General features: G+C 50.5%; 1 protein-coding gene across 4 annotated transcripts in view; it reads right to left on the bottom strand.

Moving 5' to 3' along the window:
- Positions 1 to 16,060, bottom strand: part of EEF2K (eukaryotic elongation factor 2 kinase) — a 53,279-nt gene extending 37,219 nt beyond the window's left edge. For 2 of the 4 annotated variants that reach the window (XR_014777458.1, XM_084773213.1), the window contains exon 1: positions 13,428 to 13,720. The gene's annotated coding sequence lies outside the window, so the exon portion shown is untranslated. Of the gene's footprint in view, positions 1 to 13,427; positions 13,721 to 15,987 lie in introns of those variants that run through there. The other 2 variants (XM_084773211.1, XM_084773212.1) reach the window with 2 other exon arrangements.
- Between the last annotated feature and the right edge of the window lie 1,509 nt (positions 16,061 to 17,569).

Here is a 17,569-nt window from a genome sequence, read left to right on the forward strand (position 1 = left end):
TTGACACCCTGCAGAAACCCCCTCATATGAGGACTACCCTAACCCTAACCCTAACCCTAACCCTAACCCTAACCCTAACCCTAACCCTAACCCTAACCACATATGAGGATAGCTTTATTAAGGCTATACCAGCTGGGGCCCCTGGACCCCTGCCATAGACCTCAGGCCTTGGCTGCTCTTCCATGGGGGACACATCAAGTGCATTCACACCACAAGGCCTTCATATTTGCTGTTCTCTGTGCCTGGAACAGCCTTCTGAGCTGTGTTATTTCTTACTATTGAGGTGTATGGAGGTAAGAGAAATCTCCAAATTTCCAAGTCAAAAACCATCTCAACGATTTTCCTGAGTTGAAATTGTCCTGTGTAGTTTCTTTTCTTACATTTATTATTTTTTCCCTTTTATTGAAAATAGATTCTTACTGGGTGGTTGTGGCCGCCGAGCACCTTTAATCCCAGGGCTTTGAGTGAGTTCAAGGCCAACCTGGTCTACAGAGCAAGTTTCAGGACAGCCAAGGCCTCACAGAGAAACCCTGTCTTGCAAAATAAATAAAAATAAACACAAACAAACAAACAACAACAGGAAAATAGAATCTTTTTTCACATAATATATCCTGATTACTGTTTTCCGTCCGTCTACTCTTCTCATTCTGTCTCCCCCACCTCCCCTCCCACTTGGATCCACTCCCTTTCTGTCTCTCATTAACAGGCTTCTATGGGATAATAATACAATATAACAAAATAAAAGATAAAACCAAAGTTATTACATTAGAGTTGAGCACAACAAACAAACAAAAGGAAAAGAGCCCAAGAGAAGGCACAAGCATCAGAAACCCACTCATTTACTCACTCTGGAATCCCATAAAAACACTAATCTGGAAGCCGTAATATACATACAGAGGACCTGGTGCAGATGCGTGCGGGCCCTGTGCACGCTGCTGCAGTCTCCGTGAGTTTACATGAGCTGTGATCATGTTGATTTAGGTGACCTTGTTCCCTTGGTCTCCTCCATCCTCTCTGGCTCTTACACTCCTTCTGGTGGGGCTCCCTGAGCCCTAAGGGGCTCCTAGCAATCCTTGTCGCTTACCAGGCTGACCTCAAACTCACAATGATCCTCCTGCCTCTGCCTCCTGGTGCTGGGATTAAAGGCGTCACCACCACCACCCGGCCTCCTATTGGGAAACTTTAATGCACACACAAGCATCCTTTCCCTTTGTCACTTGACAGAAGTAGGGTTACCCTAATCAACCTGCCTGCCTGCACCTTTAGGACTTTCTCGCAGTTTTTCTTGTAGTGTTATCGAAATGTAATGTATTCATTTTACAATCCACTCCTTTCAAGTGGGCAGGCCTCACTAGAGTGACAGAACACAGACATGCAACAATCAGTTTAGAAGCTTTTCATCAGTACGCCTTTCCTGTTTCTCCTGCCCAGCCTTCTCCCCTGAGGCCTTAGGTAAGCCCTGGTCTGCTTCTGCTTCCATGGCTGTGTTTTTTCTGGGTATTTCACAGAAATTAGGTCAGGCCATAGAAGTCTTTGGTCTTTCACTTCAAGTATAGTTTCATTTTACACACACACACGCGCGCGTGCGTGCAAGGTTTCTGTTTGTAACAGCCCTGGCTGTCCTGTAGGCCAGACTGACCTGGAACTCACCGAGATCAGTCACCTGCCTCTGCCCCCTGAGTGCATGCATTTGTAATCCTTTGTCTCTTAAGACTTAGTTTTTATTTTATGCGCATGTGTCTGGTCAGAAGAGGGTGTCAGCTCCCCTGGGACTGGAATTATGAATGCGAGCTACCATGTGGGTGCTGAGAACTGGACCAGCCTAGGAACAGAGGGCTCGTGCGCTCTTCCCCCTCCCCCTCTCCTTTCCTAAGACATTTTAAAAGTGCATTTCTTTAGTGTGGAAGGGGGAACACACTTGCCACAGTGTTTAGAGGCCAATGGACAGGCCGCAAGAGTTGACTCTCTTCTTCCACCATATAAATCCCCATGACTGAACTCAAGTTGCCAACCTTTGTGGTAAATGCCTTACCCCGCTGGCCGTCTCTACAGCTAAGCCATCTCTTTCTGGCAGGTTGTTTATTTGTTTTGAGACAAGGTCCGTCTATGTATGTAGCCCTAGATGTCCTAGAACTCACTATGTAGACGAGGCTAGCCTCAGAGACCCACCTGCTTCTGCCTCCTGAGTGCTAGAATTAAAGGCATGTGCCACTATGCCTGGCCCAGTGGTCAGGCTTGGCTATCTCTTCTGAGGCTTTGGCGTTATTCATGACATCCTCGGAGTCGGGCACACATTTACACTCTAATTCAGCACATGCTCCTAAAATGAAAATTAAAATCCCTGGGCTGGAAAGATGGCTCAGTGGTTTAGAGCACCTCCTGCTCTTCCGGAGGTCCTGAGTTCAATTCCCAGCACCCACATGGTGGCTCATAACCATCTGTAGTGTGATCTGATGCCCTCTTCTGTAGATAAAAACCCTCATACAATAAATGATAAATAAATAAATCATTGAAAAAAAAGAAAGAAAATTAAAATCCCAAAACCCTGTCCTTGGCCTTCCTTGGCAAAAATGCACTCTTGCTATCTTGTTTAACTTGGGCCTGTTGTTTTTGTTGTTTCTCTTTATCCCTTTCCTTAATGTGAAAGCCACACACTGATTTCTCTACTCCCAGTTTGAAACTTCCTGGTAGCTGCCAAGTTTGCTTTTTTACCCTCAGGGCAGGACTGTCATCAGTCTAGGACAGAAGCCAAAGCCACCTGATCTGTTCTGGGGCTTGCAGCTCCCCCAGAGCCTGCTCTGCCCCTGTCAGCCATATAGACCAGGACAGTGTGCTGCCCATATCTACCAGCAGACTCAAGCAGGTCAGTGGCTGGGGTGGGGGTAGGGAGCAGAGACTCCAGGAGGTGGGGTGGGGGCGAATGGTGCCATGCCCACAGCTTCAGCTGTGGCACCAGGGTTGAGGTGCAGAACTTGGCCACTGAAGCAGATCAGGGCTCTGTTTTCGGTGATCTGGGCATACTCCTCCCCCAACCCTTACTTCACTGCCCCTCCCCCACTGCCAGGCCGTGGCGGCAGCCGGAGTAGGGAAGTGGCCTCTCTGCGGTTCCAGGGCCAGCTCACAGAAGCTTTGAGACAGGCCACAGATAAACACCCTCCTGACCCTGGGAACCAGGAGCCGCTGCTGACACCAGCTGCGACTACATGGCACTACGCCTTGTACCCAACAGGCACTTGGTACACATCCAGAACCGAGAGAACCCGGTCTTGTGGGTTTCAAATTGTCATGAATCTGCTCTTAGGAGCGCTGAGGCCAGCACTTGTCAACTGTCAAAGACTGTTCGCTCCTACAGAGCTAAGTACACAGTCTTTCAAATAAGGGCTGCATTTTTCCAAATTACTTTACAGCTAGGCAAGACTAGCTGTGTGACTTCCTGGGGAGACGTGAACACCTATCTACTCCTCGATAGAGCAGCGATGACAGGACAAAAAAAATGATCTCTTCACTTGTCCAGCTTGGCAACCAGTGGGGGTTACTTACAGGAGCACAGGTGACCCAAAGGCCCCAGCATGGAGAGGACCCTGGAAGGCGGCAACCCTGCGCTTTCGCCTACCCCGAGGGCTGCTCTGCTTGCTGTGGTGGTGTTCCCTGGCAGTTGCTCACCGTCTACATAGCCTCGGCAGGAGCCCGGTTGATGTGCAGCTTTCTGAGCCTCTCCCTCCACAGAGGAAGTTTCAGTTCTGTGGAAATGGTTTCACAAACACCATTCGTCCAAATTGAACTTCACAAAGTAGAAGCAGAAAGGCCCTGTACGGCGTTACGGAATGGCTGGTTTCTTGCTGTTTCTAACATTTATTTGCAACATTGGGGGTCGAGGGCACTCTACAAAGTGCACGTGGAGGTCAAGGGACACTAGTGGGAGTCTTCCTCCACCATGTGAGTTCCAGGGACTGAACACAGCTCACTAGGCTTGGCTGCAGGGGCCTTGGCTGCAGGGGCCTCTGCCTTATGAGCCTTCTCCTTGACCCCTTAGGGAAAACTTTTTCAGAGGAGAGGATGTGTCCTCTGTTCCCTTCCTTCTGGCTAGAATGCAGGTGTGGTTGCTGGAGTTTAGGCAGCTATGTTAGGCCATGAGGTACAAGCCTCACTCTGAGGCAGGCAGAGGCACAACACACAGGTCTCATGTGATGGGTTAGCCTCCTAGTGATGCACTCAAGGGCACCATGCTTTGATATCAAGACCCCTAAGATGATCATCTGCTGTGCTTTTCTTATCTCTCTTCCTTCAAGTTTGCTAATTATACTGGCTCTGGCAATGCTTTCTCTTCCAAAGCATTGGAAATCTATCCTGGTGCTTTCTCAGAAAACTGGGAATAGGGTTTCCTCAAGAAGCCTTGGAATATACCCAGAAAATGCTCCACCACACAACAAGGACATATGCTCAACCAGGTTCATAGCAGCCTTATTCATAATAGCCACAACCTGGAAACAGCCTAAATGTCCCTCAGTTGAAGACTGGATAAAGAAACTGTGGTACATTTGCACTATGGAACACTACTCAGCTATTAAAAACAAGGAAATCCCCAAATTTGTCGACAAATGGATGGGACTAGAAATTATCATAATGAGTGAGTTAACCTAGAAGCAGAGAGACTCACATGGTATATAATCATTTATAATTGGGCACTAGTCCAAAAGGCATGTCCTACGAAAGTCTTCACTTACCAAAAGATTGGGATAGATGTGAGGACATCCTACTGGGACTCTAGGTAAGAGAAATATAGGAGATGGGGAAATAGAAGGACCCAGAGGGTCCTACAAGAAGAACCTACAAGAACAACATCATGACGGGTGGATGGGGCCCAGGGGGTCTGCTCAAACTATTGCACTAACCAAGGACAATACAATAGTAAACATCGAACCCCTACTCTGATCTACCCAATAGACAGGACATTCTCCACAGTTATGTGGAGAGCAGGGACTGACTCTGACATGAACTCTGGCACCCCATATTTGACCACCTCCCCTTGGTGGGGAGGCCTGATATGGCACTCAAAGAAAGAATAAGCAGGCTACCAAGATGAGACTTGATAGCCTATGGCCATATAGTGGGAGGGGTCCCCCTGGGTCATAGACCTAGGGGAGGGGAATAGGGTGAAAGTGGGAGGGAGGGAGAAATGGGAGGATACAAGCGAGGGGATAGCAATTGAGTCGTAATCTGAATAAATTTAATAATTAAAAAAAATTTTTTTAAAAAGGTCATACTCTTTATATAACAAGATGCCTTGGAAGACACACTAGGAAAACTAGCCACCACGCAGAGGTGTCGCTTAGCGGCTGATCTCACTCTGCACACGAAGACAGGCACCTGGAGCCTGTCAGATCCCTCCAGATACTCAGGAAGTCCGTTGGCCCCACCTCAGCTCTTGACTTCAGTTTTGACCCCCACCCCGACCCCCGACCCCCGACCCAGCCTCCCTGCCCCAGCCTCCTCGCAGACTCAGTCTATTGCATACTCCCAAACCCAAGGAAGGAAGGGAGGAAAGCGACTCCAGCTCACAAAGCATGAGAACTTTCCAGAAGTTGCTCACTTAGGTACCTACAACTTTCCCCTCCCAGCTGGACCACACCTGGAGAGACGTTTCTCCAGAACCGCAGCTAGCCCAAGTTCTGTGTCCCTTCCTCTCTCACTCCATCATCCTGGGATGTGGAATCACAGCCGTCAGTGAGCACTCTAGTACAGGCTGAGACACCAGAGCCATAACCTTCATTTTTGTAAATTGGGTCCCAGCCAGATGGGGACCTGGATGCCTGGGAAGCGGCAAAGCCAAGTTTCCTCAGGCGCCCGCAGGGAATAGCTATTCTCTGGAAGCCAGGACCTTTCTCTCTCTATGTCTTGTTATGCTGGGATCCTGTGGCAGTCGTAGACATAAGAGACTACACTTGGAATGCCCAAAGCAAGGTCTACAGGTCAAGGGGCAAACCACAATGGCCGCTGGACCTCCTGGGCTCACTCTCAGAGCCTGCTGCTGCCTTTCTGTGGTAGCAAAAGCTGCAGCATCCCAGAGCCACAGCTAAAGTACCGTGTGCCAGCTAGTGCTCACACAGGATATGCCTGGCAGCACTCGCCCACAGGCTGGAAGACACAAGGGAGCACATGTTTCTCAGGCCCTACTCGCCTCTACCCTTAAACACGTGATTAAAGGAGCTGAGGTGCTGTCCCAGCACACCCAGGCATCTGTGTCCTAACATTGACCATCCTTGGTTGGCACCATTATGGCCCAGGCACCTGCGCATAGTGATTGGCTCAGAGGTGGTCATGTGACTGAGGTCACCACAATCTGTGTAACCCTGGGGCTTCTACTTGAGTGACTTGAAGGTAGGAGGCTGATAAAGGCGGTTAAGTCTCAAGACGGTCAGCTTCTGCCTCACCCTCCTGCCAAAAAGCCCGGCAGCTCAAACAAAGGCCTTGTTGGCTTCTGTCTCCCACCAGCAGGCCCCCTGCAGATGCACTGGCTCAACAAGTGCTCGGCCAGACCAGGGCATGTCATACAACAGTTGCAGGCCCATCCTATCTTTCTTCAAACTGGCCAACCCTAAATTCAGGAGGCTTGAAAACCCCCACCACTCAAAAAGAGACTGGGTTTTTCTGTGTGTCCACTTTCCATGTGTGCCTCCTCATCCCCCATGACTACTGTTCTCCAACTGCTGATTCTGTCTCCAGTGTTTGAGATTTCTTCTACCTTGGAATTCTTTAACTGGCAGAGAAAATTAACCCAATCAAGATGACATGGTGTGTGTGTGCGGTGGGGGATGGGGGTGGGGAGGAAGGGGGGGAGGTACAGGCAAGCTACACACTTGGAGGCAAAATAGGCTTTCTGTCTCCTGTAGTCTAAAACTGTTCCAGAACTCAGTGCTACAAACATTATTTCTATATGACTTGTGGGGAGGCCAGAAGATGCTACGACAATTGTCTTCCTCGGCTGCTCTCTGCCTTTTTTGGGGACAGGATTATCAGTGGCCCTGGAGCTCACTGGCTGGCTAGGTTGGTGGGGCAGCAGGCCCTAGAGGTAATCCTTGTCCCTGCATTTTCCACATCCCAGCTTTTCCACTATAGGCCAATACGGTTGCATCCAGTTCTGTTTTCTAAACTAAAATTATATGTATATGAGTATTTGCCTGCAGGAGTGTTTGTGCACACTGTGTATGCTCACTGCCCATAAAAGCCAGAACATGGTGTTGAAAACCCTGGAACAGGAGTTACAGATGCTTGTGGGCTGCAACATGGGTGCTGAGAACAAAGCCTAGGTCTTCCGTAAGAGTAGCAAGTGCTTGTATTGCTGATCAAACGCTTGAGCCCAGCTTTTATGTGGGCGACGAGGGATTGAACCCAAGTCCTGACTGTTGCCCCAGCACCTACTTACATATGATTTCAAAATATTAGGGAGCTCATAGTACAGCTAGGTGGTAAGTAAGTTGTCTCGCTTTTACATGGTATTGGGTTCCCTCCTCAGGATCACAAAATAAATATAATAATAAAACTGGGCTGGAGAACTGTCTCAGTGATTAAGAGCACGTGTCACTCCTGCAGAAGGCCCACACTCACACAGTGGGCTAGGGCTCTCTACAACTCCAGTTCTGGGGGATCTGACACCCTCTTCTGACCTCCAAGGGCACCAGGTACTCACATGCAGGCAAAAACTCATACACATAAAATACTAAAATTAAAAAATAGTAAGTTGGGTGTAATCCTGTAATCCCAGAACTCAGGGAGGCAGAGGCAGGTGGATTTCTGTGAATTCAAGGCCAGACTAGTCTACAGAGTGTCCAGGACTGCCAAGGCTACACAAAGAATGAACACACACACACACTCACATAAAATAAAAACCCTAAACAAAACCAGGCAAAGCTGGGGAGATGTGTACGTGTGGCCTTGAGACCAGTGGAGGAGGGGCCAGGGGAAAGAACTTGTTTGAGTGCTGGGGTTGCAGCTCTGTGACACAGCCCTTGCCAAGTATATGCAAAGCTCTGGCCTCCATCCCCAGCCCTGGGAAAAAAGAAAGACATTTCTTAATGTACGTGGTTAAAAATAACACCCCTTTCCTACCAGGGCCACTTGCAGTGCCACGCAGATCACGTATCGCTCAGCCCTTGTGAACAACCTTTGCAACTGCATAGGCAGCAAAGCTCCCATATTTAGACGCAACTGTAACGTTTCCGGCTGTTCCCAGGGGTGCTCTTGGGTATCAACATAAGTTAAAAACATATACTTTCCCTTCTCTGCTGTTTCCTATTATATCCTCCATTTCTCGAACTCTGGCTCTTTCCGCCTCCCGGGGTCCTCAGCGCTGGGCTCACAGGCTGCACGTGCACACCAGCTTCTATGTCCTATGATCTTTTACCACGAATTTCCTGGTGTGATAAGCAAGGCTTAGCCCCACCCCACCCCTCCGTCCTCCACCCCCTGGGTCGCTCTGCCTGATCCTTTAGGAGCCAGGCAAGAGCTTCTGCCCAGCAGAGTTGGTAGCACACTTCTCAAAGCCTAGTGTGAGCTCCTGTCCTGAATCAACAGAGGGAAAACGGGGCTTTGATGTTGCAGATGGCTGGGAAAGAAGCAAAAACCTGGGCTCCGACGGCCCTCAACCTGACAGGACTTTCACAGAAAGAAGAGCAGCCATACCTGCAAAGGGCTGGCTGGGTGCCAGGTGCTGATCGAGGCACGTTGGCACATGTGTGACAATGACAAGAGCCACCGGGCCACAGGGGCTCTCCCTAGCCACCTTTCCGTGTCACTCCTTTCCCACCGTGCTCTGCTTCCCTCTGTGAGGGGAATAAACCTCACAGGAAACTGAGGAACACAATTCGGTAACTGGCAACATTGTGCAGCCAGCCATGGTCGAGCCAGAACTTGAACTCAGATCTGTTTCTCTCAAAGTCCTTGTTTGGACAAGTTATAGTCTTTTTATTTTATTTTTTTCCCTTTCTTCACGATTTGGTTTTCCCTCTTGCCACTGGACCGCTGAGTCCCCAGGTGAGAACACCTCAGTGTCCCATATGCCAGCCGGAGATGGCCAGCCTTCTGTAGTTCATGCCTGTGACCTGCACAGATGGTTGGTGCCAGGCTGTAGCTGCAGGAGTGAGGCACACTTCCTCTCGTGTGAACATTCACACAGCCCGGCCAGAGAAGGCTGTGTAAACACAGACTGCACCGTGAGAAGCCAGGCATGCTGTATGCCTGGTGCAACCAGCCAGGAGCACACAATGTCCTGGGGACAGAAAAGCAAGCCAGTGCCTAGCAGATATGAGTAAACGTTAAAATCCAAAGCCCCCTTGTGCTGGTTTGCTCATTGAAGATATAATGACAATCTTTTCTGCGTTGGTTCTCTCTAAAGTGTCATTTGTTGATTTTAAAACAAAGAACTCTTGCATAATGACAGATCGGAGGAACAGAGTCCAGGTTGCAGCACTTGCATTTCAGCAGAAATGAACATTGACTTAGTAGCCCCTGTCCTGCCAAGCAGGTTGCTGTTCCTGCTAGCCAGGAAGCTGATGTTTCTGTTCCTGTGGAGTGTATGGAAATTTGTTTCCAAAGAGAAAGAGGGACAGAGAGACACAGAGAGAGAGAGAGACAGAGACAGACAGACAGACAGACAGACAGAGAGAAGAAGAGGGGGGAGGGAGGGACAGAGAGACACAGAGACAGAGAGCGCACACACGCGCATGCGCACATGTAGTGCATGGAGGCCAGGGTTCACTGAGCATCCTGGTTTATCATACGTCATCTATTCCTTTGAGATGGGGTCTCTCATAGAGGCTGAAGCAAGGCTGATAGCCAGCAAGCCTCAAGAATCCTCTGGTCACACCTGTCATGCTTGGCTTTTCATGAAGGTGCTGGGATCTGAACTTGGGTCCCCAAGCTTACGCAGAAAGCTATTTTCCACACTGTGCACGGTTTTTCTGCCTCCATGCCACTGACAATGAGCTGTGCTAGAACTCACTCTGTAGACCAGGCTGGCCTTGAACTCACAGAGATCTGCTCATCTCTGCCTCCTGTCTCTGCTGGGATTAAAGGCATGCGCCACCACTGCCCAGCCGAGCTGGTACACTTCTTACTTACAAAGCAGCATGTCCTGTGGGATGCTAAACACTTAGCAGCATCAGTGGTCTCTACCTACTATCTGTCAGCTGCACTTGAGTCAGAATAACTAAAACTGACTCCAGATGTTGCCATGAGCCAGGACGGAGAGGAATGGCCCTGGGCTGGAGCCTATTCCAGTCATGTGAGCTCCTGGTTGCTGCTGATGCAATGACACAAACTCACAGTTCTGGAGGCAGAAGTTCTACGGGCTCCTCCTTCAGTGCCAGCAGCCCAGGGAGTCATCAAGTGTCTGTGCCTGCTTGCTGTCTTGCCTTCCCATCCTTTGTCCCGGCCCCTCCCCCTCCTCTCCCTTCTTCCCTGCCCCTCCCCCTCTTTTCCCAGTGTTAAGGATGGAATCCAGAACCTGGTGCGTGCCAGGCAAGCCCACTAACAAGGAGATGACCCCAAACTCTAAATATTTCTGTCCAGAGTTCCTGCTTCCTGGGTCATGTCTTCTTTTCTCTTCCCTTCTACCTCCTATTTACTTGTTTGTTTGTTTGTTTGTTTTTCAAGACAGAGTTTCTCTGTGCAGCCCTGGCTTGGCTGGAACTTGTGCTGCAGACCAGGCTCCCCTCAAACTCATAGATCCGCCTGCCTCTGCATCCCCTGTGCTGGGTTAGTGGCGTGGGCCACCACTGAGCTTTCAATTATGGCTCTGTCTGTGGTTTTGTTTTTCTTTTGAGACAGGGTCTTTCACGGTCAGGCTGGGGGCAATGGCCTTGAACTTCTGACTTTCTTGCCTCTTACCCCCTGAGTTCCTGGTTTTATGAGGTGCTAATGGTGAAACCCAGGGGTTTGTGTCTGCCTGGCAAAGACTCTGTTGGGCTACATCCTCAGTCCTGGGCTTTTGTTTGTTTTGTTTTGTTCCAAAGAAACTTAGAAATGAGTTCAGTGCTCAGGACATCATGGAAAAGCTGCGTGCTGTCGAGAGCTGCCTCGATTGGCCCAGCCAGAGATCACATTTCCCAGCATCTCGGTAAGACCATGTGACTGCATTTAGGCCAATGAAGTGTGGCCTAAATAGCTTTGCAGTAGGTGCAACTCAGCTGCTCGCCTCCCACACCCTGGCCAGAGCAGGTGGATGTCACGTCCACGTCTTTACCGAGCACCTGCTGTGTGTCTTCTCTGCCCTCCCTCACCTGATTCCAGCACACACCACCTTCCTTGACCTGCCCCAAGCTAGTCTCCTAATTCAGTCTATTTCCAAGGTGTCTCCCGGCCAAGTGACCCACTCCTCACATCTGTTGATATAGCCCCTCTTTCAGAGCTGCCTCAGCTCCCAGGAGGAATGTATTTATTTCCTCCATCAGGACATCCAGCAGCACCTAGCAGCCTTTCCTGGGAATTTCTTAGAAATGCAAATAGAGAGCCTCACTCCAGACCTACTAAATGAAAAACCAGTGTGGTCCAGGGGTCAGGGGCCTGCGAGTCCCTGTGGGGGATGGGGTGGGATGGGGGTGGGGGCAGCGGCGTGCGCTGATGTTCCCTGAAATGAGTGTGTCACGGGCTACACTCAACCTCTGCCTCTTCAGCCTGTGAAATGTTTCTCCGAGCTTTACTACTGTACTCGCCTTTTTCTTCTTCCAAAGCCTTGTAGTCTGTACCCAAAGGACATGGCTGCGAGAATTTAATCAAAGACTCTATTTAATTCTCGTAGTGTGTGTGTGTTTGTGTGTGTGTGCGCGCGCGCGCGCGCACGAAGGTGCCTGTGGAAGCCAGAAGAGGACACTGGATCCCCTGAAGATGGTGCCACAGGCATGGGCGAGCCACCAGATAGGTTAGCACCTAGCAGCTCTTTCCCCTTTCGCTTCAGAGGCAAACGCTCTCGCCACTGAGTCATCCCTGCTCCCCTCCCCCACACAGGCCCTCCTCCAACAAGCTTTAAGGCTCAACCCTGGGGTCTTGCCAGGTGTAGACCTTGTGGCACCCTGGGATCCTGGGTAGCTGATTCCTGCAGCTGCCTCGAGTGGACACCTCTCCCTCCACGGGACACCTCCTCTTCTGCCACCTGGGGCCTTTTTGTTTCATCAGTCTGCCCAGCTGTTACTGCTTGGTTTCTCTGCCCTGTTCCTGAAGTTTTTTTCTCCTTCATAATAGGAATTAAGAGAAGCGATGGTGCCTGAGCCACAACTCGATTCTGCAGTGCACACCCAGGTGTCTCTATGCGGTTTCCAGGTGGGAATTAACAGCAGCCAAGACTTCCTGGGGCACCTCTGACCAGGGCAGGATGATAGGTTTGAAAATATCTTGTGTGTGGTACAGCGTGGCAGGAGCCATTCAGAAAAGGCACAGTCAATGCGCTCAGAACCGCCAAAGAACTGAGTGAAACCCCGTTCTTTGGAACAGAACTGCCCCGCCCCCCATCGCCCCCCGCACCCCTCCCCCCGGTGGAAATGGAAGCCCCACCGCCTTCCTTCCTCTCCCAGGAACTGTGGCCACCGCAGAGAAGAGTGAAGAGCAATGTGCAAGGTCGAGGTCTGAACGCATCCTGGGCCCTCTCATTCCATTGGCTTCTTTCTCCTCACAGCTCCAACACCACCCCCTCTGGGGAGTCTTCCCAAAACTTCAACCTCCTACACTCACAAGCCTTGTTTACTTACTCTACACTCCCTACCAAGCCTCTGTGGGTCTGGGGACCTTTCTGGACCTCGGCTTTCTCCTCCGTAAAATCTGCTTTCCTGGTTCAGTGGTCCCAAGACAGGGAGTGCCCCATGACGCAGGAACCACCAATACGCCCCCCGGGAGCATCCCCACATCAGATCTCACTCCCCCGCAACACACGCGGTCGGTCATGCTCAGGGCGCAGCTGGGCAGGTTTTCCTGCAATTCCCCTAGCAGACACAAGCTAATCTTGGCCGGGGCTTACCCGGGAGGTCCCCCGCCTTCGCGCCACCAACTGCATATTAATACTCAGCCCCTTGGCGCATATGTCTCCAACGCCTGCCAACACTCCAACTCCCTCAATCAACAATGCAGCAAGGGCGTATGCTGCACAGACCTAGAGGTTCCAGGAACTGAGGCCCGCACAGGCCTCTGGTATAGGGAACCTTGTTAGAGGAATGCTGCTTGGGCGCTGCAAGGGGACTTTAGGTTCGCCGGGACTTAGAGGAGACCCGGGTTGGAGGCCCGCACGCGCTGCCGGTGCAGCCTGAACCGCGCCCATCGCTTGCCATCATCATTCACCCCTTACTTTACAGGCATAAACACTGAGCCCCGGGGGGGAGCGTGGCAACCAGAGAGGCGCTCCAGTCGCCTTTCCCCATCCAGCCCCGCACCGCAGCGTCACCTACCTCCCGTTGGGGGCAGGCGCGGCAGCCGCTGCCCACGGCCGCAAGGATCCCGAGGAGCTGGCAGAGGCTCGAGCCCGGGCGCTCCAGGGTGCAGGGCAGGTGGATGATCTCGGGGCAAGAACGCAGGCGACAGAGAGCCAAGCCCACGGCCACAGTGGGGCGTGCGGAGAGGTCCCAGCCCAGGAGCCGAGCGCGTGGTGGAGCTGGGAGTCCGGCGGGAGCCAAGGCTGCAGCTGGGGTTGGAGCCGGAGGCTGGGACCGGAGCAGGGGCTGGGCCTGAGGCTGGAGCGGGGGCGGGGCTGACGCACGGAGCGCACGCCTGGGCTCACAGGGCCGCCCCCGGGAGGCCACTACCTCCCTGCAGTCACCGCCTAGTCTCCTGGCTCTCCAGCCTGTAGAACGCTTCCTTGAACTTCTGGAGCTAAAAGCCAGTTACTCTGCTGTGTGAGTCTTTTGTCTGAGCATAACCTAAAACGCTTTTTAATCAGAAAAACATTGGGTTTTCTGACTTCTGTGCTGAAGAAACTTAAGACACTTCACAAGAATGGGAAGAGAAATGAAAGAGGAGGGACGAAACAACAAAAGTTCTGTTGAAAAATGCCACACTGAATCCAAATTCGTGGTAAGCTTTTTTTTTCTTTAAGTTTAGACAGTCCTGGAAGTTCCAAGTATTTGTGTAATTTTTAATAACCATCTTCTCCGGGCCTTCCTGGACGTTCTGAGGGGCTAGGGAGTTACAGTACTCCTAATTTTGAGCCCAGGGCATGGCACATAGTAGGTGCTTATTCTCTGGGAACTTGGGCATGGTGGCAAAGCCCTGCAATCCACAAAGAATGACAAATACAAGGCAAGCCTGGGCTACATAGTGAAGCCCTTTCTCAAAAACCAAAATGGGTGCAATGAATGGGAGAAAGATAGAGCCGGGAAGATGTGAAGACGGAAAACCAGTGGTGACAAAAACCAGTGGTGACAGCCATGTGTACTTTGCTGTCATGTCCTTCCATGTACTTTAGAAATAAAAAATGTAAACAGTTGAGCATTTTGAGCTCTTTGTCCGTCCAGCTGCGTGTTGGCTCTACAGGATACCCAGGCATCACTAGCCCTTTTGTACAGAGCACAGCACTGAGGCTTATAAGGAGTGTGCTTGCCCAGGGACACAGCCAGAAAGGATATGATGTGTGTGAACAACTTGCAATAGACAGACTGACAGGAGAAACACCACAACATCTATTTTACCACAGGCTTATGTGGCCTGGGCCTTCAGATTAAAGACCTAAAGTTCCGAATTGCCTTGGAGTTCTACCAGCGAAACCATCACATATGTCCTCTTTAATTTGTGAATCCAGAACCATGAGCCCAAAATACACCTTTTTAAAAAATTACTTATGTGTATGGATGTTTTGTCTGCCTGTGTGTCCAAGAGTGTCTGATCCTCTGGAACTGGAGTTATAGCTGTGAGCTGCTGTGTGGGTGCTGGGAATCAAATCCAAGTCTTCCTGAAGCACAGCCAGGGCTCTTAACTCAAAGCCAGTCACTCTCAACCTGTGGGTCCTGCCCCCTGTGTGGGCCTGCACACCAGATATTTACACTATGATCCATAACAGTAGCAAAATTACAGTTATGAAGTAGCAACAAAAATAATCACATGGTCGGGGGCACCACAGCATGAGGAAGCTACCATAAAGGGTGGTAGCATTAGGAAGGCTGAGAACTGTTGCTCTAAGCTGTCTCTCAACTCCCCCGCGTTTTATTGTTGTTTGAGACAAGCTGGCCTCTACTTCGCAATAAGCTTCCGTGTGCTGAGTAGCCATTCTGACAAACCCAGTCTGTATGGTTTAGATTTGTCAATTTGAGGCAAATCTGTGTTGGAAGGACCCTGCTGTTTGAGGCTGCAGTCCTCCTGGTCCAGATAGCCACTCTGGGCTCAGCATTAGGTGCAGGACCCCCTTTCCCCAGCAGGGCCTCAGCTCTCTGCCTGACTCCATCTGGAGAGTGTCTTTAGACAGAGATGCCCCTAACCACATGTGACATATGGCCTTGACACAGCTCCCTGCTAGCTCTCTCCTCCCTGTTCCTGTAGGATAATTAGGTACCGTGTTCCCGTTCATATGATAGGAGTGTGCTGCCAAAAATAAAATAAGTATCCTTCTGACATGAACTCTGGTGCCCCATATTTGACCACTTCCCCTTGGTGGGGAGGCCTGCTGGCACTCAGAGAAAGGATAAGCAGGCTACCAAGAAGAGACTAGATAGGCCTGTGACCATACGTTGGGGGAAGAGGTCCCCTTCTGTCACAGACCTAGGGGAGAGGAATAGGGTGAAAGAGGGAGGGATACAAGTGAGAGGATAACAATTAAGATGTAATCTGAATAAATTAATTAAATAAAAAAATTAAAATTAAGTATCCTAAAAGTGCCTGGTTTCAACCAATTATGAAGGCCTATCCTGGTAGCCCCACCCACCCACTCCCCAAGGGCTGTTTAGCCTTTGTTTCTCCCTGAGTAAAGTTGAACTAGTTCCTGAAGTGGTTCCTGGAGTGTCTGATCTTTGTTGTGCTTACGGCCTTCCAGGCTCTGCGTCTTGGCTCCTGTTCCTCTTGCCTCTGTGGGCTGGTGGCCTTCAGCCCCCCCAGGGAAGAGGAGAACCACAGCCTGGGTCATCTGGAAAAAGGAAACCCCAACTGAGAAAATGCCTCCAAGACTGGCCGCAGGGGTTCACTGTGGGCTGTCCCACCCCTGGGGGTGGGGTTGGGGAGGGGGTCCTGGGTGCTATAAGAAAGGAGGCAGAGCTGGGCGTGGTGGCACATGCCTGTAATCCCAGCACTCGGGAGGCAGAGGCAGGTGGATCTCTGTGAGTTCGAGGCCGGCCTGGTCTACAGAGTGAGTCCAGAACAGCCAAGGCTACACAGAGAAACCATCTCGGGGGAAAAAAAAAAAGAAAGAAAGAAAGAAAGAAAAAGAAAGGAGGCAGAGCAAGCAAGTAAGCAATGTTTGTTCCTGTGTGGCCTCTGCTTCAGTTCCTGCCCCCGGGTTCCTGTCCTGACTTCCTTTGCGATGGAATGGAAGCTGAAATGAACCCTTTCCTTCCCGGGTTGCATTTGGTCATGGTGTTTATCTAGGTCAGTCTGTGGTGCTGTGTCACTGGTAACAGAACGGGGCATAACACACAGGCAATATCCCTCCTCCTCAGTCTCATCACAACCTTCCTACTGTATGTATCCTCTTTGCGCACAGAACACTGAGACTAGGTAAGTGACTCTTTCAAACTTAAACCTGAGTGGCAGAGGCAAGGTATGGCCAGATCTGGGTATATTCAGATCCCTTGTGTCCTGTAAGCCTTGGCTCTTTGGTGTTTGAGAACAGTAAATCCTGTTCTCCCAGGGAAGTCAGCTCTTCAGACCTGAGCGCTGTAGACAGCATGAACATTCCCTACAAAAGTTTGACTTTCCCGGGGCGGGGATGGCGCACACCTTTAATCTCAGCACTTGGGAGGCAGAGGCAGGTGGATCCTTGTCTGGACTACAATGCGAGTCCAGGACAGCCAAGGCTACACAGAAAAACACTGCCTCGAAAAACCAAAAACAAAAAACCAAAAAAACCCCACCAACAACCAAAACCAAAAATTTGACTTTCTTTTTTTCCTTCCTTCCTTCCTTCCTTCCTTCTTTCCTTCCTTCCTTCCTTCCCTCTTCCTTTTAAATTGAGGCAGGGTCTCTGTACAGAGCTCTGGCTGTCGTAGAACTCACTGCTGGCACTAAAGGCAGGCTCCACAACCCCAGGCAAGTTTGACTTTCTTGATGAAGATCCCATGTTGCTGCATGAACTCAGAAAGGCAAACACTCCCGCCTAGAGCTGCCCAACAGGACGACTCAGGATTTCTGCCCCAATCTGGCTGGCCCTTCTGGAAGATCAGCCCCTGCAGCATGGAAAGCTGCAGGACTCGAGACTAGATTTCCATTTTTAATTCCCACTTTCCAAACAGGTAATAATATGTTTTCCTGTAACCCTTAGATATCTGTATGTGCCTATAGAACCAAGCTATCCCACGCTCAGTTACGTGCCTAAGGGTAAAGATAATATGTGCCACACAAAAGAAATTGGGGGGTTGGCAAGATGGCTCAGGAGGTAAAGGCATTTGCCAAG

This window comes from Acomys minous (assembly GCF_964271855.1).
Source record: "Acomys minous genome assembly, chromosome: 2".
NCBI lineage: Eukaryota > Metazoa > Chordata > Mammalia > Rodentia > Muridae > Acomys > Acomys minous.